Source organism: Salvelinus sp. IW2-2015, linkage group LG13 (genome assembly GCF_002910315.2).
Source record: "Salvelinus sp. IW2-2015 linkage group LG13, ASM291031v2, whole genome shotgun sequence".
NCBI lineage: Eukaryota > Metazoa > Chordata > Actinopteri > Salmoniformes > Salmonidae > Salvelinus > Salvelinus sp. IW2-2015.
The window spans coordinates 13,501,392-13,520,840 of NC_036853.1; the positions used below are offsets into that span (position 1 = coordinate 13,501,392).

At 40.3% G+C, this 19,449-nt stretch overlaps 2 protein-coding genes across 2 annotated transcripts in view; one reads left to right on the forward strand and one right to left on the reverse strand.

Annotated features, from left to right (window-relative positions):
• LOC111972155 (DNA-binding protein RFX2-like) overlaps window positions 1–10,653 on the reverse strand; it is a 58,746-nt gene extending 48,093 nt beyond the window's left edge. Inside the window, 1 exon segment of the mRNA XM_023999038.2 lies at window positions 10,490–10,653. The gene's annotated coding sequence lies outside the window, so the exon portion shown is untranslated.
• Window positions 10,654–11,813: 1,160 nt separating this feature from the next.
• LOC111972157 (long-chain-fatty-acid--CoA ligase ACSBG2) overlaps window positions 11,814–19,449 on the forward strand; it is a 49,628-nt gene continuing 41,992 nt past the window's right edge. The window contains exon 1 of the mRNA XM_023999040.2: window positions 11,814–12,033. The gene's annotated coding sequence lies outside the window, so the exon portion shown is untranslated. The remainder of the gene's footprint in view (window positions 12,034–19,449) is intronic.

Consider the following 19,449-nt stretch of genomic DNA (forward strand, 5'->3'; position numbering starts at 1 on the left):
GGAATTATAATTATGAGATTTCTGTTGTTTTGAATTTGGCGCCCTGCACTTTCACTCGCTGTTGTCATATCGATCCCGTTGACGGGATCCCAGCCATAAGAAGATTTATTAAGGGTGGGAGGTTGCTGTGGTAGCACGATTCGATTCATGTTTGTGGCTGTGAGATTGAGTCTGCCTAGTAGAAGTTGTCTTCTCTTCCCTAGCAGTTGAAACTCAAACATAGAAAAACAACCTTGTGTAAAAACACAAGGACAGTCTCACTTCAGTAGTCTTTCGTTTTAAGTAAATTAAACAAACTTTTATGCCTGTGTGCAGCGCTTCTAAAAATGAATGATTCACTGGTCGTGTCTACACTTGACACTTACAGTACTAGTCAAAAGTTTGGATACACCTACTCATTCAAGGGTTTTTCTTTATTTTTTACATTGTAGAATAATAGTCAAGACATCAAAACTATGAAATAACACAGATGGAATCAAATAATAGGAGGAAATATGTTCCTAGCGTGTGGGGAACGTGTTTGCTGGCCTCATAAATGCTAGCCAGCAAGCCAATATTTAGATTCTTTTTCGGTTTGGCTAGAGTTATGCTAAGTCTTTGCAATCCCTTTAGCGTTGCTTGCTGGATAGCTGGCTACTTAGCTACATAAGTTAGCTACTGCCATCAGCTGTTGTGTCATCATATTCCACCATTTCTAGAATGCCAACTGGCATTTGAATATAGCGTGCGAACGGACACAATATGGACATGGTGGACACATTTAAATGTAAATGTAGACGCGTGACATGTTTGGAATTCTATGATCAGAACTCCATTATCAGAATACAAAAGCTCCATGAACTGTCAAGTCTAGACACGGCCTCTCAGCACTTCACGTGCGCACAGCCCCCAGCCAGGCAGTGTTGCATCGCGAGGTGGAATAGGCTATATAGGATTCGTAGTTCTTTGACTTTGTGCGATGAAATTTAGCAGCTATGAAACAAACCGGTGGAAATACTTTGAAAACAGCTACTGCAGTATTTGTTTTACTATAAATGTGATCATACGTGACTATTTTTATTCACAAATGCAAGTGAAATGTTCACAATGTGGAACCCTGACCACCCGCCAATGTGGCTGGTGAAATAGACAACATCTTACCTGCCAATGCCAAAATCTACCCGCATTTGGCAGGCGGGGGGGTGTTAATTTTAGACCATGTGTGTGATATACGTGGCTTATTGATAACAACTCTGCTTCCTACTATAGGCAGTTGGCTGCCTAGTGATTGCAACATTGTAACTTGCTGTTGTGAATAGTTGCCAACAATATTTCGTTTCCAAGTGCTACTGAACAAGCTCAACTGAAATGCACCAATTGCGTATGATACACATCATTACTCTACTCTGGTCTATCAATCTATTCCAAATCTTTATACTATATATGACACAGGGGCGGCATACGTTGATCTTGCCTGGGGTGGCAGCAGAACTGCTAGAACCCGGGACTGACTAACACAATAATTTGCCTCTAATTTACTAGACCTTGTCAGCTGCTGCTGTTAGGAAGTTAAAACTGTCCAACTCCATGGAGCAGCTTGCAAATCGCATCTTGTTACTGTGTCCTCAAGAAGGCGTGATCTTGAGGCTGTGTTTAACCTGTTTTGGAGAAAGAATCCCCTCTCGACGGGCAAACTGGGATCGGGGATAATCAACACAATCTTCGCCAATTTTGTCCAGTCGGGGTACTTAGCTGAAGTCCCTTATGAGGAACTTTTGCGTGAGTAAAAGTAGAGACACACTCACCTGACACACTCAATTTCCAAGCAGCTTGAGGATTTATTAGCATATAAAGTATATTTGCCTTTGAAGTCAGAGCACATTGACTGATACTTCCATCAGTGAATTAAAAGCATTATTTTGCAATGGATTTTTTCCGCCCAAACAATTTGGTCGGCAACAATTTTAGCGGCTTTTCAATTATTATTTCCTTTGGGGGGGGGGGGGGGSAAAGCAAGCATATACTGGCTAACGGAAACCCTGGTCCAGACTTTCCCTAAACTGTAGGAGGAACTGCTTTAGCATCCAAAATCATGCTCTGGACTAACTAACGTGTTAACCTGGTCCTGAAATCCAAGCCCATATCCATAGGTTGATTAATCTTGCAGCTGTAATTTGAGAAAATATTTAATTCAAGGGTTTATGGATAACTCATAATGAACATCAGGCTCAGAGAAATTCAGTGTCTCTGCTGCTTTGCAAGTTTGCTATCACAGTAAGCCATGGACTATGACTTTTCATAATCACATCCCAGGCATATCTAAATATAAACCCACATTAGCTCCCGGTCGAGATGTGCATATTATCTTTTCACTTTCAAAGACTAAAGTGTGCAAGCGGTAACTGCCTGTAGAAGAAAGGCTGAGAGCAGTCAAACAGACAAAGCGTATTTCAGATCTCTTTTCAGTTGCTCTTGTGCAGGGGTGAATAATTTTTTCCAGACAGAGAGATACCGGAGAGATGACCTCAGTAGATGGCAGAGGTAGTGCTCCAGCTATCATCCTGGCCTCTGAACCAAAGTAGCAGGTTTTATCTCACAAGAGGAATCTGCATTTCCTTGACAGGGGATTCACTCCATGCAGACATGACACACAGCAATTGATCATACGATTTCACAAGCAATACATTAAACAAACCAATGAGTCACCCAGTAAATCGTTTCCCCATTAAAACGTATAAATGGTTTATCATGCAATGGATAGTATGCTGACCACTTCTGCTATCTGACAGATAGGACTCAACCAGTCTGTTTTATCATTACAATACAACATCACAAGGTCACCATCTCTGTGACTGCTAAGTGGTAGCAAGGTTCAAGATAATCTATTAATTCAGCTAACACGCCAAGATCTAACAGCAATATGATGTGTCTTTTTCTGAGTTGATATTAAGAACGTATTAGTAGTAAGAAGATATTAAAGATGGGTGTTGGTTACTACATCTCCATGACAACATGATTGTGTGGTTGTATCTGACATCAGTCAATGTCAATTTCTTAATAAATAAAACATTTCAAATAGTTAACGTAGTCTTACTGGCTGTTGTGTCAGAGAGGGTAAAGGAACTTTTTGGATGGCTTATCAACGTATTGTGATTCATGGGTTCATGTTGATTTGAGGAAGAAAAATGATACAATGTGTCTGGTGGACAATTTGAGGTGTGCTTTCAGCTAGGGCTGTTACGTTGACCGTATTACCGCCACACCGGCAGTCACGGGTCATGACCGTTTAGTCACGGTAATTAGGCTTCTCCTAACTGTTGCTGCTGATGGTTATTAGTAACCTACCAAACTTGCTAACTGCCTGGTACTCAGCACTCTATTGTCCCTGTAATCACTCTGACATCATTGCAAATGTAATCGAAAATCTAATCAAACACTTCATGAGAGCCCATGGGCCCATGTTGCGCAACATTTCTATAGGCTATGCAATTGCGTGAGAAACAAAGTTGATGGCCTTTATTAAAAAGAGGAGGGTCCCATCAGCTTTCTATTGTTCTAGGCCTACTATATCCATTTCTCAAATTTCCCAATATTAAACATATTGGTTCTCTTTACAACAGGAGTATAGCCTACCTGGCTGGCATGAAAATTAACCATGGGAAAAGAGTCCTCCATTTGCTATTTAAGTGCATAGATGACAATAGATTATATTTATTTCCCATCCCCCTGTTTCGAGACAGGTGCATGATAATGGTCCATTCTAAATCCAAACAAATTTCACACATCTATTATTTAGTATATTTAAAGACAAGATTAAATCAAGATTAGTCTGATGGGTGACAATATTAGCCTATCATTTGTGAATTACATGTTATCACTTGTGAATGATGCCCAGCTTGTGTGCAGTACACCTCATGTAGCCTAGCCCATAGGCCTATATGTTTTGTATCACTACTAAAGTGGCAAACTAACTTCTTAAAATGAAGCACATTAATCCGCTTTACAACAGGTGTAGAGCCTAACTGGCATACATACTAGCATGAGTTCCAAATTTGGGGAAGATCCTTTTCACCATAAAAAAATGCTCCTTTGTAATAAAAGCATCACATGCATAAACGCATTTTCGGTCACTTTTGAGAATGGTGTTTTCCCACTAATTGATTGCATTTTGGAACATTTTCTACAGCCGTGTGTGTACTGCTGCGCTTATAATGTGAAGAAATAGCCTAATAGTTTATCAACATTTTAAGATAAACGTTCTGATCTGTTGCGTCAGCCTCATTGCTTTTAAAAGTTTTTTTGGTGCGAGTGGTTCTATTAATTTGGGATCTATCGCATCCCACAACTGTTCCAGACTATGTTTGGAATATTTATCTCGCACAGAATGGGTAAACCTTTGTACTATGGGGGATAGTAGAATGACATAGGCTAGTGCTTTGCTGTTCGTTAGGCCTACTCATCTTGTTGGCTGACAAAAAGTAAATGTGGACAGTTCTTCCAACATCTTCAATAGGCGCCTAGGAATTCGATAAGGACGTGCGCAGTTGCGTACCCGATGTGTCCGTCTTCCCCTGTAGCCTGTGAGAAGGACCCGATCACGTGACGGGCATAGGCTAATAAGAATTGAGCTATCTGAGAGAGCCATGTGAGTGAGAGGTGCTTCAGAACATGCAGCCGGGAGAAGAGAATTATAATTATTATATTCAGCCCAAGGGCACAACGGCCACTGGTTGCAAAAGGCATGGATTTTTTAGGGGGCATTACGGCCACACAAAGGGGATGCTGCCGGGAAATTCGGGGCATTATCAAGTGCTTGTCAAAATGTGAATGAGAGACTGATGCAGAGAGAGATTGTGCAGCCCATGCAAAAAAAACAAAGCAGAGCTCATGCCTTTCATGCAAATTTTTTCTAATAATCATTAGTGGCATCATGCGGCCTTAGAATGTATTAAAAGTCTAAACATATAGCCTAGCGTTTGTATCACAACTAAAGTTGCATAAATAACTCTAAATTAAGCAAATAGGAGGACCTGTTTCTTTGTTAACCGTTCAACACAGAATAGCCGCATGTGCGCACTCCCTCAAATAATTTGGGGAAAATATCCTTTCTATTTTATTCAGCTTTGTTCAATTGTATTCTTCATACTATAAAATAATGCCATGCAATTCTAAGCTAAATGAACTAGTGTAGCCCACAGCCATTTGGCATAGCCAGATCAGGGCCTAACATAAGGACAACTCAGAGTATGCTATTCTGTTCTTCTGAAATAGACAACATTTTATTCATATCATGTTTCTTTAGACGTGTATAAAATAAATAATTTATTGTGATGGTGTAGGTTATATTAAATGGATATATTGGACTTTTTTAAATGTAGATGTTCCATCTGTGGCTTGTAGGCTATAGGTGGAAGCCAGGAGATGCTAAATGTGTTTATGTTAATTAACAGTCAATTACCGTGACACCGGAAGTTATTTGCTTGACAATCACTGTCTGACAAAATTTCATGACCACCACAGCCCACTTTCAGCACTAAACCCAGGAAGCCTTACACCTGCGAGCCTCCTCTGCCCCGGTTCCTTGTCAAATCATCTTATTGAATGGCTTCTGAAGTGCAGCCCTGCAGACAAACACAGACCTCAAAGAAACAGTAAGTAGCCTGCTCACAAATCTCTTCTCAATGGACAGTTACTATTTTAAAGCAAGTTCATGGTTATACTTGTTATAATATATAATATATGCCAATTATCAAACGCATTTACTAAACGCGATGTACAGTAATGCGTACATACTTGTTGCTTTTTTTAAATGAGAAATGAAAACGTCGACATAAAATAAATATTTTGCCTAAGGAAAATTCCACAAAAGAAAAGAACTAGAGAGAGAATGTGGAGGGGGTTGGGGGAGGTCAACTGTCCCTTGCTGGAAAAAAGTTGAGGGGGGGGGCCATCATTGTGATGCAAATGTCAAAACCCCGTCTGCTGTTTGTGGCAGTTGTGTAGCTATGATACAAACCAGGTGGAATGTAAAGAATGCCCCTGATGAGGTGAGAGTGAAAACTGAAAAACATTTCATTCCACAACAAGTTTTAACCTGTTGCTACTGAGAGCCAATCATGGGCAACTTTTTTTGTACCTGGTGAGACTTTCTCAGTAGCTTGGAGACAAAAGCCTACTTTGTGATTTCCAAACTGCACTACCTGTGTCGACAACTTAACACTGTCTGCAAGACAAAACAGATTTACTGCACATGGACACTTGAGATTAAAGAATTTCCAAGTGGTGGCTGAGTTAACGGAGTTAACTGTAATAACAGAGGAAAAACTGCCCCTTTCTTATGTAGAAAACCGCCACACTATTACTTCCCATGTACACATTAACAACTCCCCAAAGGTATTCATCTTCTGTGTGCCTCTGCTCTGTTCAGTGAATTCATGACATTTCTGACTGGAGGTTTGGCAAATCTCATTAAAAACAGAGTTAATGTCGGATAATCAAATGTACAGAGACCAGATGGCTCAGTAAGCACAGCAAGGACGAATTCAAATTTTAACTGCTCTTGGATCTTAACACCATAACTGTAAAAACAACAGTGATGACATCTACATAAATTAGGCACACTGCTGCTACTGCGCCAACTATTGGCTTTTAAAATAGGATGCGAATCAAAAGTTACAAAAATAATTTAATGGCTGATAACTCGTGTCCAAAAAATGGGCCATAAGCACCACACATTGATTGAGATCTGGCAAATGCTCCAGCAGTGAACCATTGCCTGCAATCGAGATTAGCCTACTCTGTCGTGATTACAATTCTTTGAAAAAATTCTGTTCTTATGTTAATGTTGTTAATTTGCGACATGCAGAATTGCTTCTATGAAGTGGTCTGAGTTTGTGCAGACTCTCAATAACAGGCAGCGATTGGCCGGGTATTAGACTGAGCGCCTCTCCTCAGGGCTGGACCTCATCCAGATTAGCTAAATACAGCATGAACACATACACACAGTGGACATTTGACCCCCCCCCCCCCCCCACCCCACCCACAGGGACCATTGCAGCTGTCCATTTGAGAGCTGCATTGTACCAGGGACGAGTCCCTTAAAACCTCAATATGGTATAGGGTTACTGTGGACACTGCTAAAACAATCACAAAAGCTACGCCAAAGTGGATACTTAGGACAGGGGTCCATAGGAAGAGTACAGACAGGACTAAACCTGGACCACAGGCGGCAGTGGTGAATCACAGGTCACAGTGGCATTCATCGCTGGGAGGCACCGAAGCATGACCACAATCACAGGCTGCAGGCTGTGTCAATAATGAAGCCACTGGCAGACCAAAAGAAAATATATGTTTAAAGTTACCCACTAAACTCAAACAGCATGTATTCTTTCAACTGATCCAAACGTTTTTTGTTGTTGCTTGAGCATGCCTTAAAAAGGGTTTTGATGTTTGTTGATTAAGAAGGCAACTCAAGAGGAAACATATCATTTTCAATGGATCACAAGAAAGACCCACTTCCCAAAACACAATCAGTACAAAACCTCAGAATGGGTTTAACTAGTCAGTACCAGCTTCTTTCCATTCCGTATTACTCTCCTCTATTGAGCACCTTTTCCACTTGACCTGCCTCTGCAAGCCAAAACTATGTACGCCCGCCACATCCAGGGAGATGAAAATAACCTGATTAAAAACACTGACTTTTAAAAGAATAACACGTTACCCCCTGGCCCACCCCATCCACTCTCTTTCCATGACTTTGGGTGTATTTATATATCAAGTTGCCATGTAAACATAACAGCAGCATGATCAGATTCTGGCTGCATGGAGGTTCAGGGACATTATTTCTTTGTAGACCAATCAAAGCTAGATTCTTTCAGAAGTAGGCTACTTTGTCAAAACAAGTGCAGTAATCCCTTAAGCATTGATTTTATCCTTACTCAAGATCAGGGTGTATTAGTAAAATAAGGATTAGACTGCAAGAAACTTCATTTTGAAGGAAACTTTATGAGCACAGTCCCTATAGGCCTATTTGGTGGAGTAGCAGGCTAACAACCTTCAACAAAAGACCCATTAACAGATGGCACTCAAAAAGCCACCATCAACCTAACTCTCATAAATATACAGGCTGGATAATGAAAATACACAAAATATACTCCCCATTTCAGATGAAAGGAAACAGGTATTGGGCTTCATCAATAATACATCTCAACATGAATCATTCAGTTCTCTGCCTGGGAAGAGGCATCCTATGTGGAAGTGCACCTGTGATGGTGTATTCCATTACCAGAAAACAGATATTTTAATTAAAATTGTTAATTAAAAGAGTGCATTTTGATGCGACAAAGATTATTAAGAACTGTTGCCACTACAGCAAACAGGTCTCACAAAGGAGTGTCTGACAGCTGTCATTAGATCAGGAAGAACTCAGTGGGGACTAGAGACCCCAAAAAAAAAAATTTGAAAAGGCACCCCAACCAAACTGCATATAAATTGTCAGTGCAGACAAATTATTAGACAAGAAATTAATGCAATATCAGAGTAGAGAGAAGGGCTTCACTGTAGTCATTGCATTAACCACTTCCGTGCCTATTATCCTCATGGTTTTCACTGGTATGAGCACTCGGCTCTAAAGATAATTATATAGCACACCTAATGAGAACTGACACCTGGACAATATTTTTTTTATTTAACTAGGCAAGTCAGCTAAGAACAAATTCTTATTTACAATGACAACCTACCGGGGAACAGTGAGTTAACTGCCTTGTTCAGAGGCAGAAAGACAGATTTTTACCATGTCCGCTTGGGGATTCAATCCAGCAACCCTTCGGTTACTGGCCCAATGCTCTAACCACTAGGCGACCTGCAGCCCCAAAATGTCACTATCTTGGATAGAACTCATCAACTGCCCTGGCTCTGTTGAACAAGTGTAACATCACCTTGGTGAATGGTGATGAACTGTTCCTAGAAAATTGGACTGAGGTCAGACAAGCGGAGTCAAGCTGTTAAAGTCAATGTCTCCTGATGTCCATCTGATTCTTTGAGATTTTTTGATCTGGGGCACAGTTTAGGGTTCCACATTCAGCTGAATGGTATAACAAATAATAAGTATATTTGTTTCAAAGGTGTGATAACGTCTCAAATTTCACATGGGATAACTATATTAAACTACTCAAAATAATTTGCCACTATTTAGAAAAGAACCACTGAGGAGAAATAACTATCATAGCACCACCTAGCTGTTACATCTTTTTGGTAATCGTAGGTGTAGAAAATAGGGAAATATGTGTAGTTAGCTAAGAATATGATTCGGTAATTGCATTACTATTGGTTATTAACGTGTTATAGCAGAATTACTATTTGCCTTGGCTTAGCCTACTTACAGCTGTCCAATCAGCTTTTACACAGCCTCCTACTAAAACAAAAAAAGCATGCCAAATAAACTGTTCCATCAATGCACCCCTTTCCCAAAACGAGATCGACACAACAGTGGTACCCAGGCACCCTGAATTTGATGTAACCAGTAAGCTGGCAAGCTTTCCGTTTGTTGTTGTGTAACAGGATAGGTAATAAACATAGCTAGCAAATAACGACTACTCACTGTTAGTGAGCTATTGGAGATGAGCTCGCGCCACTGTTCCATGTTTAAAAAGTTGAACGAGTAACGACTGATTATTTAATTCAGCTAACACGTCGAAATTTAACAGCACTATTATGGGTCTCTTCATGAGTTAATATTAATAACGTATATCAAAGTTAGTAATCAGATATTAGAGATGGGTTTTGGTAAAACATCATAATTGTCCGCTCAATTTTGGAATAGCTAGGCTTAGCTATTTAAGGTAGACTAATGCTTATGTTACCTGACCCAGCTGGCAGCTAGCTAATGTTGGTTAACTCGGTTGGCTGTGCGATAAACAGTTGGTACAGTAGGTGAATGAATTGGCGTGTACCATGAATAATCGAGCTAACTTAGCTAAATTGAGTTAGGCAACATTTCAGCAAGTTGTCAGTCACATCCACAAAGTAAAATTCTACAAAATGTTCATGTTATGAGCTCTTTTAGCTAACGTTAGCTAGCTACTGTACAACTTGTAGCTAACTAGCTTGGCAGCTTCAGAGCAGGCATATGATAGCAGAATAAACCGATAATTACATTCTGCACACAACCTGGCACAAGGTTTAAACCCGTGTATAAAAATTGAAAAATGTGTACAAATATGGAACTAACTTAGCTAAATAGTTAGCAATACGATAGTTCACTTGCGGGTAAACTTATAGAAATGGCAGACAAGCAATCGCGTTGAATGGAGTAAACGACGTTAGCTTAGCTAACTGGCTAGTTAACGTTAGGTAGCTGCTTGACAGAAGATTCGTGGGGTGGATGTGACGAAGGGAAAGTAACGTTATCTACTAGGGTATGAAAGAGAGATTGGTGTGCATTCAATACCACAGTATCATTATCCCAAATTAGAATAAAGGTATCGTCTCAACTCCGTAAAGATATATTCACCTTTGCCTTGTATAAGTTCTGCCCTGGCTGTGCTCTCTTTCCCCTCTCTCACTTGCTCGTTGAGTTCCAGTTGCTTCTGCTGCTGCTGTTGCTGAGTGTTGCACCCGTTGGTAAGTAACTGTCTCCACGGCTACAGTCACTATGGCGTGCGGGAGTCTCGAGGCAACTGTTGCTACCCTCTCCTTCATACGTCAGTGGCAAAAAAAAGAAAAGAAAATGAGGGCGGGAATTCTGCGTTGACTCCGCCCACTAAGGCAATTGACCACTAGAGGGCGCTCTGACCTTATTAATCTCTGGTAAGGCCACAAACGTTTACATTTGGTCACGAATTTGAGATATATGTGTGAAGGATCCAGCAATCTGCAGATTTGTGCCATTTGTTTCTTGCAACAATTCACATAATTTATAAAACATCTATGGTAATTAATTCATTGGGTAATGCCAGAGCTAGAGAGTAGAAGTCTATATCACAAGAAAGTTAATGTGCAGCTGTTGATGTCAAATAAAATACAAATGTATTGGTCACATACACATGGTTAGCAGATGTTGATGCGAGTGTAGCGAAATGTTTGTGCTTCTAGTTCCAACAGTGCAGTAATATCTAACAAGTAATCTAACAATTCCCCAACAACTACCTAATACACACAAATCTTCTGAATGAGAATATGTACATATAAAGGGGTGAATGTACATATATATGTAAATATAAGTATATGGATGAGCGAATGATGTCAATGAATTCTGAAGAAAAAAGCATTTATTGCTTAAAGGTCAACACAAAAAAAGAATCAACAATAATGCTGTTATCAGCAATAAATATAAATATAACTCTAGTCTAAATAGGACATTGCTCTCTATATGCTCCTCTCTTCTAGTCATTGCTACTTTTTTATTTTACTAGGCAAGCCAGTTTAGAACAAACTATTACTTTCAATGCCTAGTTCAGGGGCAGAAGGACAGTTTTTTACCTTGTCAGCTCGGGGATTTGAACTTGCAACCTTCCGGTTAATAGTCCAACGTTCGAACCACTAGGCTACCTGCCACCACTAGGCTACTTGTACTATCAACACTAATTTCACCTGGGATTTAAAACACGAATTTTCTCCACAGAGACCAATATGTTAGTACAGTCAAAAATGTTTTTATGGATGTAGGTTTACACATACTAATTTCAAGATTATATAACAAATATAATAAAACACATTTGAAACACGTTTATCAATATTATGGGCACAACGTCATCCCCTGGGTGTGGTGGATGTAAAAGGTTTCATCACCACTATTCATTTTTCTACTAATAGGGAAATTATTTCAAACGACACGTTGATCTTTTAAGTCAGATACAAATCTTTCAGTTTCAAGTTACATTACCAAATTAAACTCCGCCACGTCACATTCTCCTCACAAAGAATCAGTACGCGCACCCTTGAAGCTCAGGGCTAGTGAAGTTCACGTGTCCGTATTCCCTAATCAACAACTTCAGCGCCAAAGTTTGCAACGCTGAAGTTACCAGCAGGAAAAAGGTTGATTGTTTTGTATTGACGGTAAGGGCTAACATTATCAAACATTATTTTCGTTGACTTACTAGCGAATAATTTTTGAAAACACAAGTTAACTAACGATAGCGGTGTTGAACGCGTGATGCTGACTCAGAAATTGTGTAGCGAACGTTACTATAGCTGGCTAGTTTACCAGGCGGTAGTTACGGATAGAGAAGAGCTATAGTTTTTGTTCACGATGATGCTCTTAATTGAAATGGAAAATCTTAATTGAAACGGGGATATTTAAACTTTGAAGCTAATTTGGTTAACCTTAGCTACAATTAGCCACTGTTCTAGGTAACATTACTTTTGTTAGCACGCGACGGCTGGCTTGACAGCCTTTGCTAACGTTAGCTAATCAGCTAGGTAACTTACCGGTAGAAGAGATATTCGAGGAATTTCTATTCCGTCTTTGCCGGTAGTTCGGCCAGTTAACCAACAGCGAGTAGATGCGTGTCATTCTATGTCAAACTCAGTGTTGGGAAGCTACTCTGAAAATGTATAGTTGACCAAGCGATCAATTACTTCAAACTGGAAGTTAAGCTTCATTAAAGCTACCCTTAACAAAACTATAGTTTACTTAACTGAAGTTACTTTGAGAAAGTAGTGCACTACATCCAAAATACTTCGTGAGAAATGATCATATCTAAGTCTGAAATATAATAGATTGCATGAATTGAACACTCTGGAATCAGATGTTAACCGAAGTAAAAAGTCATTAACTACTGAAAACACTACCAAGAGTTGAATTTAGGTCAACTACCACCAAACTACAGTAAAATGTAGTTACATTTCTAGTTGGAACTAAATGTATTTCACTCAACACTGCAAACTAGTTGCTTTCAGTTCATAAAACCCCCAAAATATATATATCCAGAGCCAGTGTAATAGGTGGGCATTAGGGGGCCTGCCCTACCGTATTTAAATATTGGTAATTTATTTACATGACGGAGAGGAGCACAGACAGAATCATCAATCGCACGTAACGCATCTGAGCGATCGAAACGGCACCCCTCTGTCTCAGTATGTGTAGGCCATGTGTGATGCTGTCTGACCAAAAAGAGTATGGCATGTCGTACCGCATGCCATACTTGGTCAGACCGCATCAGATACATGGGCTACATATAGTATAGGGCTTTCCAACCCTGTTCCTGGAGAGCTACTGTCCTGTAGGTTTTCACTCCAACCCCACTCTAGCGCACCTGACTAATTAGCTGGTTATAAGCTGAATCAGGTTAATTACAACAGGGATTGGAGTGAACCTACAGGAGGGTCACATTAACAGGTAATACATTTTTATGGTTAAATTACATGTATTTACTATAAAAACCCATTTAAATGTGTGCACGCAACTGCGTGGAGGTTTCAGGGCTGGCGCCCCTTGCAAAACCAAAAGTCCCAGTAAAGCAAAATTATGTTGAAAAGCTGTTTTTAAAATACATTTTCCCAGACGTTGAAAATAAGTATTTTCTGGATTTACTGAGGTGCAGTCCCATTTGTGGTAAGCCTACCGTTTGTAAAACACCAAAAAAAGGTGTTTTACAATGTTTTGTTAACATGACAGCGCATTTATTTTATTGAGCTCCAATTAGGTTAGGCTATTTGATCATAGAAACCTACATGATGTAAAAAGTGTCCGTCTCATTACATTGTCATACATTTTTATCTCGTTTGAAACGCTATTAGCGCGCACCCCGCTACCTAGCTAGCCATTTCACATCGGATACACCAGCCTAATCTCGGGAGTTGATAGGCTTGAATTCATAAACAGCAGAGCTGCTGGCGAATGCGCGAATGCGCACTGCATCGATTATATGCAACGCAGGACACGCTAGATAAACTAGTAATATCATCAACCATGTGTAGTTATAACTAGTGATTATGATTGATTGATTTTTATAAGATAAGTTTAATGCTAGCTAGCAACTTAACTTGGGTTCTTACTGCATTCGCGTAACAGGCGGGCTCCTCGTGAGGCAGGTGCTTAGAGCGTTGGACTAGTTAACCGTAAGGTTGCAAGATTGAATCCCTGAGCTGAAAAGGTAAAAATCTGTCGTTCTGCCCCTGAACAAGGCAGTTAACCCACCGTTCCTAGGCCGTCATTGAAAATAAGAATGTGTTCTTAACTGACTTGCCTAGTTAAATAAAGGTGTAAAAAAAAAAATCCATAATTACCGATTTCCGATTGTTATGAAAACTTGTAATCGGCCCTAATTAATCGTCCATTCCGATTAATCGGTCGACCTCTACTAACTAGTGTTGCATGGTATTTTGAAACTGTTACTTTTTTTTATACTAGAACATGAAAAATGGTTCTGTACTAGAATTTGTAACTTTCGGTTAGGGTTTGGCGGTATCCAGATGTCCATACCTTCATACTGTGCCTGTGCCATCCTGGGATATACGATATTACCCGTAGTGCACACAAGAAGCACTATTTTATTTTTTCAAACGTAAAGGAGGCCCTAAAAACGTCACTTACCAGAATACTAACAAGTACTAAGCAATCCTCGTATGTGAACAAGCGCATTGCGAACATTTAGTACAGTTTCTGACCTAAACTATACAAGTAACTCAAAAATGCTACGTAGTTTGCTGCACGCACAAAACAAATATTAGCCAGCAAGGCACTTGATCCAGGAGAGGGTTCTCTGCTGTTACCAAGAAAGTGCTTGATTTTGGAAGAAGCCAGCTAGCCACTTAGCTAGATAGCTAACTAGCTACTAAATTAGCAAACCAAATGCACAACTGCAGAGAATTTTAGCACATTTTAGACAGTTAACTTAATAGTTATAAGATATCTAGCTGGAAAACATTTTGTAGTGAATATCATACGGTAATTAGATCACCTGGCACATGCTGCACGACAGTGAGTGACTCAAGGCTCCGGTTGTTTTGTTCTTGAAAACAAACATGTTACTGGGGATTACCGTATGCTACTTAAGAATGTGATCGGTGAAATAAAGAACATTGCGTTTTATTATGCCTTTTTTGCAGTGGTATTTAAGTCAATTCTGTTATTGTAAAAACACTAGCAATAACCCTCTGCAAAATTAATTTATTCAAACAGTCACTACCACATTTTCCACATCCGATGTGCTTTAAGTCTGAGTTCAATAGTTCCAAAACAATTTGGTTTTACTTTCCTTGGTCATTCAGTTTGAAAGTGGGGTACTTCCCTGTTTCCTTTTTGCATTGTGAACTTCCCTAGGAGGGGGATTCCCGCTAAGACTATTCATTTTAGGTTGAGGAAATTTGTTTATCTCAAATTAATAGTACAATCCGGAGTCGGTGTTTCAGCTCCAAGGCAGCCCTGTCTGGAACAGAATAGGTAAACTGCATTGATTTGTTTTGTACTTCATCTTGTTGCCACGGGATATAACTTACAAATTGACTTACAAACATCGCTGCTTGTCATTTTTCGTTAGAGTTGGTTACTTTGACTGAGTTATGTGAGTGAGGGATGGTAGTTTCAAAGCAAAGTGGGCTCTAACCTACTCAAGCCACGGAACTGGCTAGACCTTCCACATTGGTGCAAATTCAGGCTATTTACTGCAGAGGAGGAAATTTAAAATGTCTACTAAAACATTTCTGCACTACTTTCTCTTCCACCATAGACTGACATCCTCTGGAGGAAAACATTCTCTTTTTGATTTTCTGTATTATCAGGCCCTGTCTCTGCAAACTAGAAATACAGGAATGAGCTGCCAAGCAGAATTGATTGTCCTGAGTCATTACCCATAATTTTAGCATCCATGTGTAAAACTAACTCTGGTTTGATTACTTTTTGTGGCCTGCTTGTAGGGTTGCACATTTTGGGGAATATTCAGAGGTGGAAACTTTCTGTGGGAATTAATGGGAATATATGCAAATTCATATTAATACCATTTCCAAATTTTTTTTATTTGCATTGGATATATTTACCATATCATATGGAGACCGAAACAAACATTTTACCTTATAATAAGTAGACATAATTGCAAATGATTAAATACTTCCAATATAATTTTTCCCCCAAATGTAGTTATGAATTGAACTTTTAATTGAGTTGAGTTCACATGGGATGATTTCACTGAACAACAAAAGAAAGGGAATATTGAATGATCCACAATGATCCATCGGATCTCCCAAAAATATTTTTCAACATGCATCAGTAAAATGATAGTCTGGAAACTAAAGTTTTGGTTATCTTCCTCTCAGGCTTCCATGTCTTCTCCCTGGACATCCTCAATGTCCACCTCTTGAACATCAGACCCTGAGGCCTTATCTTTACTGTCACTTTCCAACCATGTTGAAGATGGCTCGCTGTCAGCCTAAAAAGCCTCAAATTTGCCCGGAAGGCCACCAATTTTTCAACCCTTGTATTGATCAGCCTGTTGCGTGCTTTGGTGTGTGTGTTCCCAAACAAGGACCAGTTGCGCTCTGAGGCGGCTGATGTTGTTGGGATTTGGAGGAGGCTGGAGGCAACAGGGGAAAGAGCCTCAGCTCCACCAGGTGGCTGATGAGATATGTTGGTACGACTGCCATACTGCATCTCCATCCCAAAGCCCTTGCATGGAGGTGTACCTTCGAAGACTGCCAAGAACCATGCCCTCATCCGGGCCAAGGTGGCGAGACACAGTGGTGATGACACCATAGGCCTTGTTGAGAAAGAAAGGATTATCAGAAAGGATTATCTTGCCAGCATACTTGGGGTCCAACATGTATGCTGTGGCGTGTATGGGCTTCAGGCAGAAGTCTTCACGCTTTTTGATGTATTTCAGAACTGCAGTTTCCTCTGCTTGGAGCAACAGTGAAGTGGGCAGGGCAGTAGGGATTTCTTCTCTTACATCTGCAAATAGAGTCTGAACATCAGACAGGATGGCATTGTCTTCCTCAATCCGTGCAATGGCAACTGCTATAGGTTTCAGGAGTTTCAGGCTGCTTACCTCTCTCAAAATGCATCATCCAGGAGGATCCTCTTGATAGGGCTGTCCATATCAGCAGACTGGGATATGGCCATTTCTTGGAGAGACTCCTTCCCTTCCAGGAGACTGTCAAACATGACAATGCTGGGCAGCTTCAATGTGGTGCGCTTATTCTTCTTCTCACTTTGCTTGGTGAGGTAGATTTCTGATAACTTGATGACCCTTCACGTACCTAACCATTTCCTTGGCTCTCTTGTAGAGTGTATCCATTGTTTTCAGTGCCATGATGTCCTTGAGGAGCAGATTCAATGCATGAGCAGCACAGCCAATGGGTGTGACATGACCAAGCAGCCTTCATGACCAGGCAGCATTCTGTCACCAGTGCAAATACCTTCTGTGGTCCAAGGTCAATGATGACTGCCTTCAGCTCATCTGCAATGTATAGACCGCTGTGTCTGTTCTCTTGTAGAATACTGGTTGAGGGGTGGAGATTATGTAGTTAATTATTCCTTGCCCACGAACATTCGACCACCCATCAGAGATGATTGCAATAGTCTGCTTTCTCTATGATTTGCTTGACCTTCACTTGAACTCTGTTGAACTCTGCATCCAGCAAATTAGTAGATAACGCATGTCTGGTTGGAGGGGTGTATGCTAGGTGAAGAACGTTCAGAAATCTCTTCCAATACACATTGCCTGTGAGCATCAGAGGTGAACAGGTTGCATACACAGCTCTTGCATGACATTCATCAGCATTTCTCTGACTACTTTCCTCCATTGAGTCAAAAACAACTTCTGATTCCAGGAGGACCATGAGCTGTTGTTATCGATAAGGTGTCTGATTCATAATTTTCACCTCGAATAGAAGTAGAGGGACTTTTGTCAGAGGTTGCTTGTTGTGAGCGCTGAGGGAACTTTATGCACTTGGCCTGATGATTCCCCATCTTTGTTGCATTCTTCACAGTATTTGCAAATGTACACAGCTTTTCCTTCTACATTAGCTGCAGTGAAATGTCTCCACACATCAGTTAGTGCACGTGTCATTTTCCTGTAAAGATGAGTGAACATTTTTTATTAAAAAACCCTCAAATACAATTCCATGTACAGATAAATAGTTAAGCAGTTAGATTAAACAACTCCTTTTTGTAAGAAATGTTTTAAAATGAAACATGTATGGAAATGGGTGAATTTAACACTCCTCATTTAGCAGGCTCAAGCAAGCTAAAACCCACATTGTAGCAAAAACTATCTAGCAGAAATTGTTAACAAGTTGGAAATGATTTAAACACATTTTGCTGTAGGCTACTATTTACTACTTAACAAAAGATAATGTATGTCATTTATAAAATATATTCACCCCACCCAGTATTGTAATCAACTTACCAGAAAGCATGTAGCATCTCATTAGTGTGCAAGATCTTGAGAATCAGCTGAACATGTGATGGAAGAGTGCACTTCACATGTGATGGAAGAATGCACTGTGCATGCAGAGGGTTGTAATTCCATTGAATTTTGGATAGTTTAACCAGAATATGCCACAAGACCTAGAATTGCCTTATGTATCCCACAAAATAGGTTAAGAATTAACATTAGACCAGAAAAGAGTGGAGTGTATCTACACGTTCGAAATGGTTGGAACTTTGAACCTCAACATGAGGTGAAGAAAAATAAAACTCACCTCCCAGACCAAAACATCGCCAGGCTGCAGCTGCGCATGTAAAGTGGTTTAAACTCTGACTATCAACAGGAGGTGGAGAGGAGAAAACTCCCCTCTCTGACAATTACTGGTACGGCCGATTAGCTGTCCTAAGCCAAATATCTAGAAAAGCACATTTTAGTGGGACCATCCTACTACTCTTCAAATCCTCCTACTGTACTACTCTTCTCAAATCTCCATAGTATGCTACTCTCAGAGGGAACCATCGACACGGCTGGCTAGCTTATCTTCCAAGGAGAATCTTCCAGAGTGAACAACAGTAGAAGATGGGAAAGGGGAGACCCCGTTCTGACAATCAGAGAGCCATACAAGCATGCTGCTGAAAGGCCAACAACATTCCTAAGGAGGGCTGGTTCCGACAGAGACAAAGGGCGAACAAAGGCACTCGCATGTAAATACATTCATGATTTCTTATTCCAAACGGGCGGCGGTTCGTGTGTAAAGTATACGATTACTGTGAGAAGTGTCTAAAATGTATCAACGATAAGTGTCTTTTTCTCACTCCATGTCATTGTGTAACTAGCTGCCATGTGGTCAGTCCACCAAGGACCTTTTTCTCATGCATTAAGTGTGTTTATTCTGTGTCATTATTTAGTTAGCTAGTAAATAAATAAACCCATTTGTGTAGTACTGAATCATAAGGCTGGGGTTTTTGCAGATCCAAGAAGGTTGTTGGGGGGGGGGGGTTCTAAGGGGTTGTTAGATGGCGATGACAGGGATCAGCCAATTAAAATCTGCGGTCGTTTCATCTGCCCCCGCCATAGCCTCAATTCAAGTCCTATTCTGAGGCGCTGT